This window comes from Xiphias gladius, chromosome 21 (assembly GCF_016859285.1).
Source record: "Xiphias gladius isolate SHS-SW01 ecotype Sanya breed wild chromosome 21, ASM1685928v1, whole genome shotgun sequence".
Classification (NCBI taxonomy): Eukaryota; Metazoa; Chordata; class Actinopteri; order Istiophoriformes; family Xiphiidae; genus Xiphias; species Xiphias gladius.
The window spans coordinates 12372343-12385035 of NC_053420.1; positions in this window are offsets into that span (position 1 = coordinate 12372343).

The window sequence follows — 12693 nt, forward strand, 5'->3', positions numbered from 1 at the left end:
AATTGCTGTTACATTTTTTTTTTCTGTCCTGAGCTGGAAGGCCCAGGTGTGAGCAGCGCTCTCACGGGGCTTGTCACTGAAATCAAAAACAGGATTGGAAGTTACAGAGGACTGCTGGGGACGAGGGAATCAGTCTAACCACCCACTCAGAATCTCATTTACAGATGTACAGTTCACTATGTTCCCTACAATGGAGATTATACACTCTGTTGGACTTCTGCTTATTATAGCCAGCCTGTCCTTATCTCCAATACATCTATACTGCTGACATGTGATACATCCATGTGACACCAGTATAGGGTCTTTTTTTCTAGAATGCGCAGGGGAAATACATTTTCAAGGCTTCTAACAAGCACTTGGCTTTTATCCTGTGTCTGTGCATACATACTTGTGTGTGCATTTATGTCCGCACAACTGGCCTTTTTCGCAGAAGACATTTTGACACGTCGCAGCGGGAAAAGCACAGCTGTTAACAATAAAATTAATCATGGATGAATTCCAATTTCAGTTGCAGTTTCCTGGTATTGTTCCTGCTGGCTCACTGTCACACTTGTCATGGCTTACTAGGACTCTTGAATAGAACGTAGCCATTGTTGATGTTATTAGTGACACCTGTGCTTTTCCTGCCATGACAAGTCAAAATATCTGTGTTGCTCACAGCTATTTCTGAGCACGCGTTTGCACAGACATCCATTCATTTGTTTTATTTTTGTACTCAGGTTTAGGTTTAGGTTTTTTGTTCAAATATGGATGCCGTCGAGGATGTTTGCATTGGTGTATTTTTTCCTTTCATTTGTGTGCCTTTGTGTGCGTGTGTGTTTGCAAGCTTGCTGATGTTTGTGTGTCGTGCATGAATCACAGCATTAACTTAGGGACCGTTCTGTTCAACCACAAGATGGCGACATTCAATTACCATACTGAGAGCTCCAAGCAATTACATCATGTACTTGGACTCTATAGGTACCACAAAGAAAACTTCAGGATAGTGAAAATAAAAATGAGAATTTTATAAATATATTAATATCAGTTAACAGATTTGTTTTCTACCGGTGTTACTATTAGGCAAATAACTGTTTGTGAAACGTGTAGTCACAACGATTGTAAATTGATAGCCACTATTTTTATTTCTTAGTTCCTAAAACCTGAATCATCCATTTGTGAGGGTTTTGAAACAACAATTTTCATGAGCTGACAGTAAAAGAGCGATAAAACCCAGCTAACATTTCTGTGGCCTGCAAAAGCAGCGCTGCTTCATTCCCGCCTTCTCTTTTTTGTGCTTCCCTCAAAGGAAGAGCAATAAATGAGCCTAATCAGGTTTTTAACTATTTTTCCACACTTGAAGTGGAGTCAGGAGAAATATGGAAGCATAGAGTAGACAAATGGAGAAATATTACAGCTGAGTAAGGCAAGATATGGTTTCTATATGTGGTTATGAGTGTAATGTATGTGGGATGTTCATTAGTGGACAGAGCCACTCAGATGCCTCGCTCTCTAAGGAGGATTTATGCCATCAGAGCACACCTCATTAGTGGTACCAGTGGTCCTCCAGCCTGTCTAGTTTCCTTTCCTTTCCTGTCCTTTCCTTTCCACCTCACTCCTCTCTCCTCGCTTTAGGCTACATGGAAACATGGATGATTCACAGTGTGGCTCGACAGCCAGAGAGGGGAAGTCATTTGGGTATTCTGGGTTAACAAGGCGGCAAGCAGGATATGCAGACTTCAGCAGGAGCCTACACCAGCGCTGAGGGATGGCACTCATGCAGAGTAAACTTCCTCAGTCGTATGGCTTCCAATGTATCGCAATTTTTAACCGAGTTGGACAGTTAGAGCATGATGTAGTCTGAGCCACATCCAGGGACATAAACCTCTAAAAGCTGCATTGCTCTGCCACACTGTTTGCTGTGCATATGTCTGTGTATTAATTATGACAGTCAAAGGTTTGTGTTCTCTAGTTTTTTTTACATTCAGCTTTAATGACTTCTAGTGCTTATCAAATGTCAAGTATCAGTTTTATGCTTCCAGACAGTGGTGGAAAGTGACTACATATATTGACTCAAGTACTGCATTTAAGTAGAGTTTTCAGGTACTTTCCATTTTATCCTATTTTATTCTTCTACTCCAGAGGCATATGTTGCACTTTCACTCCACTACATTTATTTGACAGCTATAGTTACCAATTACTTTACAGATTAATAGTTTAATATGCTATATATTGTTGTATAGTACATTACACTACCCATTAGTATATAACAGTCAAATTAGCCTCAACTCGACAACCTGCAACATTAAAATCCTGCCTACACAAAACATCAGCAATAATAATGAAGTGATACATCTTTTGCTTTATATTTACAGTCATTTCATCCATTGTTAATATACGTATTGATCAGATTAGCTTTTTACAATGTGGTATTGTCAACTTTTATTTAAACACACAATATTTAATTTTCTGCTGCTAAGGGTCTCTCAGCCAAATCAATAAGAAAAGATGGAGTTTGGTGACGTCATGAAGTAGCGTGGGATCATGGGAGTTGTTGTCTTCACCACCATTGCTCTCATTGCACTCAGCTTCTCCCGGTTAGGATTCCTTCAGTGTAAATCGTTCAGGAGGTTTTTTACCGGGAGCCGAATAAGCCGCAGAGGTCCCGTCCTCTCCAACACAAACGCAGCAGGTGGTTAAAACCAGTAAAAACACAGAATAAATCAGTTTCAGGTTAAATCATCCCGGAGGGGCTGCAAACCGAGCTGCTGCGAACATCTGCTGGGCATGTTTCTCTGATAACTTATGATCCAGACGCTCAGAAGGTTTTTACTGGGAGCGGAATTATCTGCAGAGGTCTCCTCCTCTCCAAAACAAGAGGCGGTTGTTTGGCGGACACAAGACGTCCCGGCGGGGCTGTGAGCCGAGCTGCTGCTAACATTTGCTTAGCCTGTTTCTATGAAAATTTAAGCTCCAGACATCCAATTACTAAAATCCTACATCCGGTTAAAATATATAGGTATAATTGACCAAGATCTAAAAAGTGTATCGTAAAAACTGGTTGTCTTAAAACTGGATAAAAATTAAATTTTGACTGCTTCCACAACACTGACACGTGCAAAGGGGATATGATGCCATTGACAGGCAACCAAATGAAACGGACCGTCACCTTGATTAAAATCGCGGATTTCTCTGGGTTTGAAAATTGCTAGAAACATTTGGGATGACCTAAGTACACAACTCAACAAAATATATAACATAGGTCTAGTTGTTTTTAGACATATTAATGTGGAAAAGGTACGGATTAAAACTTTAAGACGGCATTATTTGATTTTATTTGGCCACTTGGGGGCAGCAGAACCAGCCGAAAACACAACATCTGACATATTATCACTTAATAAACTTGCTGCAGCAAATGTTTGAGCAAACAGTTCACATCTACACGTCTGGCAGCAGTTATTTGGAGATGTCTCTCGAGCTACCCAACAAATGTAAATCCAATATTAACTCTCTTTTTTGCTCTCTTTTGGTTACCAACAACTCCTGAGGAAGATATGTGTCTCCAGCTTGATAGTTGCTTGACTTTCTTTATCAGCGCTGTTTTGAAAACAGCTGCCTGCTCCTGCTTGAAACGAGGTTGATATGAGCAGAGGTGGGGCCCCTAAACCAAAACAATGCACTGGACCATGAAAACCTCTATAGAGGTGAGGAATCCTGTAGAGTCAGGTGATACTTCTCTGTGGGTTCATCACTGTGTGTGATACCTTTGACATCACACACATTAATTTAATCGACTCTTAATGTAAAAGATATAGATTTAGAGCAGCTTTAATAAAGGGTCTAAATACTTCCTCCACTACAGAACATAATTCCGCTCCAGGATGAAGTAGCTCTATTACATCTTCTTTCCAGTTTCCATATTCCTTCTTCTCACCTTCTTCTTTGTGCACTCACGCCCACTCTGTCTCTTGTAAGGCCACTATAGACTAAACTGTGACCTACTGGAGACTGCCTCTAATTACTTTGAAGTACAGTCACTACAGCCAGGCAAACACCCCTGTCATCGCAGGGACCTCACCTTGACTGTCAAAGAGGATCCTTTCACTGTGTGTGGCATTGGTTCATACTGTAGGTACATGTATACATAGATTGGCACCTTTTCTTCGTTCGTTTTGTTCAGCTTGCTCTGAAACTATTTCCATTGGCACGGACAGACTAAGTTTCTGTCTCTCGGTGTTTGTTTCTTTCTCCACATCTCCATCCATCCACCATTTCTCATGACAACCTTGGTCTAAATACTTCCTTGGTTTATTTCTCTCACTAACACAGACACAGTACATAGAAACACATCCTGGTACTGACTGACTATACATCATCCTTCCACAAGTCAGGCACACGAACACATGTACTATAAATGGGCTCCATTTGTTCTCCATTACTGTCAGCAGTTTTATCACCATGCCGTCTCAGTCTCACCGCTACAGGGGACACACACACTCAGCCAGCAGTGGTGGTGGAAAGGCCACTGCTAGGCATAACAAAGAGAGAGAAGGGACATGTACACGTACAGCTAATTTACTGCTGACAGGATATTAATAACTTTCTCTCAGAGGGCCTTTGGTTTTGTAGGTTTCCTCTCTTTATTACAGAATGCAATAACAATGTTTAGCTAAGCATTTGACCGCATCGTTTGACTTCTTTTGGTCACTGTCTTGGACTGGAAATGTGTGAGGTTGATCAGTCAGTTTTTCTTGGAACAGAGGACTTTTCAGTTTTTCAAACGTCCCATAAAAGAGATGTTTAAAAAAAAAACAAAGCATTGAGAACATATATGTGCCGTTGGGTAAAACCAGATGTCATGTCATCCCTTGATGAACTATGTTTTTACAGTTTTATGTTCAGCTAAATGATGAGCATATAACAAACTGTCCACAAATGTAAAATTTCTTTGCTCAAATCAGCTAAAGTCATTTCCATGTATTCCTCAAACAGAACACAAAAAAGTAGCATCTGTTTACCAGACAGGGTGTTTCTCTGTTTGGAGTGGATTTTGTGGACTGTACAATAATTATTGAAACATAAGCATGTGTATGTTGCATTATCCCATAAAAACAGTATGTGTGTGTGTGTGTTTGTGTGTGTGTATAACGAGGACCTAGCTGGCTCCTGGCAGCCATGTAGTATAAAATGTTAGGAGTGGTATCCCATGGTGTAACCGGCATGGACTAGAGGATAGTTTTAGCTGGCTGCCACGCCACAGGCAGGTCGGCAGATAGACAAATAGAAAGTCTAATGGGCAATTTGGTGGACATGGAGGGAGGAAGACACACAGAGAGGACAGGAGAGGAGGGGAGAGATGGGAGGGCAAGAGGAGGCCAAAAGAGGAGAGGGAAGGTCTACAAGGGGGAATTGGAAACATATGCAGTGGTCCGACTGCTGGTCTTCCCCCCCTCTGCCTCATCCAGGCAACCACACACAACAAAGACAGGAGATGGGCCAGAAATGGTGTGAGGCAGAGTTCAAAGGTGATGATACATGGGCAGTGACTGGCTGTGTTTTATTGAGGAAAGATGACTCGTAACAAACGCTAAACAAATGCAGCTGGCACAGTATGCCATAAGTAATATACAAAAGTGGATTTTTTTGGTGTTGTTGTTGTCGTTGTGTTTTTGGAATTGTTTAGTGTGTATATTTTTTCAAGTGTGGTAAGTATACATACTGTTTAATGATGGACTAAAATCAAACAAAACCAAATAAGCATTGTATGGAGGGGAATAATAGTTGTTAGTAAATGTATGTTGCACACACAAAAAAAACAGTGTGTCTGAGATTGTATATGTAACTAAACCTCTAAAAGGTGCCTTTTGACTATGAAAAATATTCTTTTATACATCTCTTACACATACAACGATTGCCTTGTCCTTTTTAGAAGGCCGATATGACAACTGATGCCACTGCATTCCTCAGCTGTAGCTAATTAATCTGATGAGTTGGCCAAATTACGAAATGAAGCTCTTGCTCTTTTTCAAATGTGCTCTGCATGCTGATGATGGTACCATGTGTTTGTGTGCTTTGCCAAAGATAGTTCCCTAACGACAGAAGCACCAGACTGGACTGTGTGTCTTGGTTGCCCAAAACCAAACCGAACAGAGTGGTGAGTCAAAGGTCTTTCTCGACAACAATAATCTAACCGCAGCTGAGCGAGAAAATGACACATCACATTTTGATTTAGTTAGATCACAACTCATCATTGGGGGCAGATGTAAGTTAAACAGGCCTTGGACAGCCCCAGTGGCAACTTGTTAGCTACTAGTCAAATGTTACTGACAGAAAAATAAAGGATAATGAACAATGAATGAAATTTTCAATTTCCACTTTAAGCATTGTAATACCAATATTTAAGCTTATTAGCAGCAAAAGTAAACAGCTGTCAACAATTTAATTTAGTGTTTGATATGAACAGTATGATTATTTTTTACATTGTAAAATACCAGCACTTGTTTTCCAATTGTAATGTATAAAATATCCTTAATAGTATTTGATTCAGAGTGAATTCAAGTTTTTTGAAAGTCTGTACACCTTTTCAGATTTTTCACTTTTTAGTTTTGTATGAGAAACTATTATCAATAAATTATTATGTATGTATTATTTGATTTATTATTTGAATCCTGTTTTAAAGGATGCTTTCTGTTGCACTTTTAAGATTTTTTTGTAATGTTGTAATGTAATATAATAACTTATAATTGAAACAGGATCTACACGCCTTGTTTCAGTGTGTCGCTGATATTTAATGAATTTTTCAGATCTCATATTCAGGTTGGAGCCTCAGGTTCTGAGGATTATTTAAGGTGAGTTGTAAAACAGGAAATAAGAAGAAAGGCTCAAGTTTTAACAAATGAAAGGAATAAAGTAGCAGAAAGACAGTTATTATTAAAGCCACAATCTGCAACACGCGTACAGCACAAACACACATGGCCTGTATTTAAATGTGGACTCTGTGGACAACAAAACAACATACAACATTCTCTTAATCTCAAGTGGACATATATTACTGGCCACAGCAGCCCCATCTTATTCCTGATTCTCCTCCTATTTCGTTCTAATAGACGAGAGTTTGATTACGATTGTGCGAAGCTTAAGGTCACACACCTGTTGTGGCAATATGAGCCTGCCTATGTCTCCAACCACCTTCAAAGTGTGATATCTATGTGTTTGTGAGGTCTAATAATATATGCAATTGGTGTAAATCTGATTTACAATACAAGACAATATCTGATTCAGAGACAAATTAACGTAGTAATTTCACTTCATGTTTGGACATATTTTATACTGCAAATTGCAAGTATAGCTGTATTTTTAAACAGCACAGTACCTGTTTTTGTCTATATTTTGAACACATTACAGTACAGCTTTCAAGATTGGGTGAATCACATGTTAAATGCGTACATAAAAATTATGAAATGCACACAAAAATAACAAATTCTCAACATGCTATTACAGTGAGTGAAAAAAATGAATGTAGCAGAACTTGTTAACTGTAGAACATGTTAATGAGCTGCATGTTATTGATAATTTCATCTAGTGGCTCATCACAGCTACTGAGGAGCTTGCAGGCCTGAACTGCGTTTATCTACTGAAATATAATATTTTGCATCCCAAACTCTTCCCTCTGGCAGCAATTTGCAAATGGAAAATCTCCTGCAACAAATGTGAGACTCATTTGCAATGTTCAAAATGTAAAGTGCATGCAATCGTGATTCCTTCAAGTAAAACTGCTTTTGCTAATTCAAATGGTTGTATCATTTAATAATCTGAAGGAAATCATTCATGCACTATCCCTTCATTTATCTATTTTTACTCATTCATTTATTTTTCTAATTAAAATAATATTTAAAAAGACGGTTTCTACCCTCTTTTCACGGGTTTCCTGTAAAGTTTAGAAGTAATTGTTGAATTTTAATGACCAAAAAACCATTTACCATCTGGAATAGAATCAAAAGTGGTTCCTTTGTACCACTGACTGTGAATTCATGTCAATTATTGTGGTATTTTTCTCTTACTTCACAACAGTAAGACGGAAACGAGGACGGAAATGATAAATTATTCATGTATGCTTAAGCAAAACTATGCCAATGTGTGCGTGTTTACAAGCACATGTGCATAAATTTAGCAGCTTGCAAGTTTCCAACCTGTGTACAGCTGTTGCCTATGCGTGCGCACACAGTTTGTGCACTTGCACAAGTGTGGCCGGAGTGTGCCCGAGTGCGTGTAGTGATTAAAGTCAGGGTCCGCAGCGAGAGAGTGAGAGAGTGTATGTATCATCAGTGCGGTGATGGTGGCGGTGGTTAGAGAAGGGAGGGGAGAGGGGGGGTCGGACACAGAGAGACAGACGCCAGCCTTGGTTTGGAGCTGCGCCCGAGGAGGGACTGTGGCTGACAGAGAGCGGAGGGACTGGGGAACAAGGGAGAAGAGGATGAGGAGAGAATTTGGGATTTGAAATGCTGAAAAATAGATGAATTATGGAAGACAGGAGGAAGCTGTGTTGGCAATGAATGAGCTGAAAGAGCAGAAAGAGGCAGTAGCAAAAAGGAGAGAGGTTATATGGGTTATATGAGAATACTAAAGTGTAGAGAGGCTGGGGGAAGGAGGAAGGAAGGAGGAGAAAAAGGAAAGAGGAGGAAGGGGGGAGGTTTTGTCGTACAAGCTTGCCGCTGGAGGGATGCCGGGGCTGCGGAGGGGGTGAGGAAGAGGAGAAGGAGGAGGAGGAAGGGTGGGGGGAGAGGGGGCTCATTAACCAGTGCGAGATTGGAGCCTCAGTGGCTTGCTCGCATTCAACCACACTCGGCCTTTGATGAGGGCTGGATCCTCAAGCTCAATCAGTCCCACATGAGTCCAACTGAGAGGGAGAGGGAGACAGAGAGGCCAGAAAGACTGAGAGAGGGAGACAGAGGGGGTGGTAGGGATGGAGAGAGGGAACCGAGGGAGGGGATGGAAGACAGGAAAAGAGACAGGAAACGGTAGATGTATAGAACAGGAGGAGTGAAGGAGGACGGACAACCCAGGGGAGAGAAAAGAGCAATAAAGGAAGCCAACATCAGGATGCGGCTAAATGGTCCTCTAAAAAAGCGCCACAGAGAACTGGTTTTGGGACTTTTCCTTCTGAAAAACAAACTACTGTCTGGAATGAAACTGTTTTCATAACACAAAAATATTTGAGTGGATACATGAGTCATTGTGAGGGAGGATTCTTAAAAAGAAAACACACAGGGATACGTGTGACTGCATATATTTGCATCACACAGAACAGCATTACTGTGAACTGGATGTTTGCACATCTCTGTGTTTCTTTTCCTGTGTGTTAGAGATTATTTGCTTTTGTGTGAATCTGTGGGTTCAATTCAATAAAAGTTAAACTATTTTATTAGATTGAATCTGTGTATAGAAAAAACCTTTCTTGAGTCTGGTCTCCGCATTTGTGTTTATGCATATTTGTGTGGCATCTATGTATACTTTCCCATGATGTGCTTAAGGTCTCAGCGTGTATATTCACATGCACATATGCATGTGTGTGAATTGTAGCTGAGACAGCTCCGTGCACTGCAGCTTGCCAAACATGATGGGCAATACAGAAGAATATGAAGAAAACATTTTCACCACTTTGACAACAAATATGTGGCATTTAGGGAAAAAAAATACTGCAAATAAATGTAACACAAGCAAACTGGGAAACACAGTCACCAGTTTGACAAAACATACATGGTTTAAAGAAACATATCGCAAATACAGAAGAGCTGCACAAACAGGGTGAGAGGGAATCAGAAAAATGATAAACAGCCTAAGAATTAGTGAAAACTAAGGCTACGTGTATAGTCAGTATCTCCAATAATATCAGATGAATGCAGTTAGAATGTTAAAACTAAAATAAACAGTGTGAGCTCATTTTCTAACATCACTGTCGAGAGGTTGACTTAGGCAAAATGTGAGTCTGTGCAGGTTTTAGTATTTCCCGGAAAGGTTTGCTGTATTAGGCATAAACGAAATAAAGCAATCCCAACTCAAGGCCGGTTTGCAGTGTTTTTGTATTTACTTCATGTTCTCTGTATATACCGTACGTTTCTTTATGTCACGAGTCTGTTGTGAAACTGATGGTTTTGCTTTGTGTTTAATTAATTTGCAGCACATATTGTGTTTTGTTATTTGCTCGCTGTACGTGTTTTTTATGCCGCAGTGCATTGATTTCTCTTGGCACCGGATACATGTGACTGATGTCTATGTATTTCAGCAAGCGAGAGATGTGCGTGTGTGTGTGTGTGTGAGTGTGGCTGTTAGCACATGTGCGTATATGACTGTGTGTCTGATCATGTGACTGCCGTGTGGCATGCCATGACTGCTGTGGATGAATGTGGCAGTATTTAGCGGTTCTCCTGAAGCTCAGGTCTCTCTCTTTTCCTTTCTCTTTTGCTCTCTCTCAACACCACATCAGCACCAGAGGGCCACAGGATCATTACCCTATTACTCTGTCTCTACCAGAGGCAGGATTAAACTAACTGCCTCATCTGCCTCCTTCCTTCTCCTATCTTATATACAGCCTTCTGCAGGAACCAATTAATCGCAGCAGCCATGAGGGTCGCAATTAGTAAATGTTTAACTAAATCAAAACATGTCCCTCTTACTGCTTCACTGTTAGTTAACCGTGCTGTCAGGGGATGTAAACACTGATTTACCTAATGAAAGCCTATTAGGCTCGCTGAATGAGTCTTGTGGAGAAGAACTGTGATATGTGAGATAATTACACATCAAAACAACAAGGAGGAAGCTCATCCCAAGTGATAAAAGATAAGTGAAAGTACAAAATCTGTTCTATATGATGTCCTGCTGCTGTTAAGGCAGAGAGGAGAGTAGCAGCAGAGATGTAACTGCATCCATGGTATAAAACAGGATGATGTTATCTGGATGATAACGTAAAGTCTGGATGTAAGTCTATACTCTCCAGCTGAATCCCCTCTACCACTTGGCAGACGTATAGAACTGAGGTTGCTTTATTGGTTTCCCTAATTGGTGCCAGTTTCCATTTTCATTTCCAAAAATTACAGTGGCGTAGTGTTCTGTTCATTCTGCCCACATCCATACAGTGTGTGCGTTAGAGAGAGAGAGAGAGACACTGAGAGAAAGAGAGAGAGAGAGAGAATGAGAGGGGGAGGGTGAAAAAGAAAAACAGAAAGAGGGAGCGGAGAGACACTCTGCTGTGCTGCATGTGTAAACGTATGCAGTTACTCTGTGATGACTGTTTGTGCTTTGTTCTGTTTATGTGTGTATAATGAGTCATCAGTGATTGGCCAAGTTGATGTGGTCAGCGATGGAGGCAGAGGGAACACTTTACAGTAAGTGCATCAACGGAAAAGAACCTCTCTGGGGGGGGGGTCTGGGCAGAGCAGAGGAGCACATCATTCCTCCAGTTGTAGGAGTAAATTACACAAAGCTACACAAAACTCACCACAGTTGAGCACAAAAGCCACCGCGACGAAGGAACAGAAAAAAGAATACTTTAGATTTGGATAAACACACGTGCAGGGGCTGCAGGAAAAGTAAACAAGGCAAAGAAATTTTTGGCTGGAACGAATGCATCACTGGAGACGGTGAAGTCAAGAAGGAGGAAGGTAAAACTGCATTAAACTGCGTGATCCACAATGTAATGGCTTCTAGGCACATTTGTGGGGCAAGTGTATCAGAATCACAATGTGATCTGGTTTAGAGGAACATGTAATTGCCGCACAGTATTCAAACATTAGTTCATCATATGATTAAGTACAGAACAGCTTAGCCCTGAAAGACAACTGTAAATCAGATGTATTCAGGTTTCTCTCTCTCGCTCTCTCTCTCTCACACACACACACACACACACACACACAAACACTGGGAGGGGCTGAATAAGGGAGGATACACCACTGCCCCGCTACTACACCCACTATGACCCATTATTCAGCAGCTCTTCCCCGTAAATGTGATAATTATATGCTTGCCCATTCGCAGAACAGCACAAATATACAAACCATGCTGCTTCTGTTTATTCTCCCTGTAATTTCTCCTTTATTTACTCCAACACTTAGTTAATCCATTATAAACCAACACTGTTACTCCATAGAGCAGTTTTCTCTGTGCACTATTATATGTATCAAGAATATGGAGCTATTTGGTAACATGAATTTGAACAAAAATATACTTGTTTTGGTACACATATGTGCATCCGGGCCTGCATGCAAAATCTATGTGTGTGTTCAAGTATGCATAGCACGGTTCTGTGAGTGTGTAGGTGCATGTGCGTGCATCCATGTGTGTCTCTTTGCGTGTGTGTGTATGTGTGTTTGTGCGTGTGTGTGTGTGTGCGTGTGTGCTGGCAGGCCAAAGCGCCATTGTGCAGCGGTGACCACAGAGCCTCCTTCCCCCCATACCCGCCACAACAAAGAGCAATTAAACACCGCTGCCTTGCCAGCTGAGGAGCCAACCGCCAGCCACACTTCCACAAACAGGCAGATCTGTTTAAAACCAAAGGGGAGAAGCAATAAAAGCCAACCTACCGAGATCAACCCCCTCCAATCCCCTTCCGCTGATTCAAACCAGAAGGTGACTGGCTGGCTTCACCCTATTGCTCACTATCACTGTTCAGGCCGCATTACCATCAGATGTGTAGTTTAACATGCGAGACTTAACCCGTGC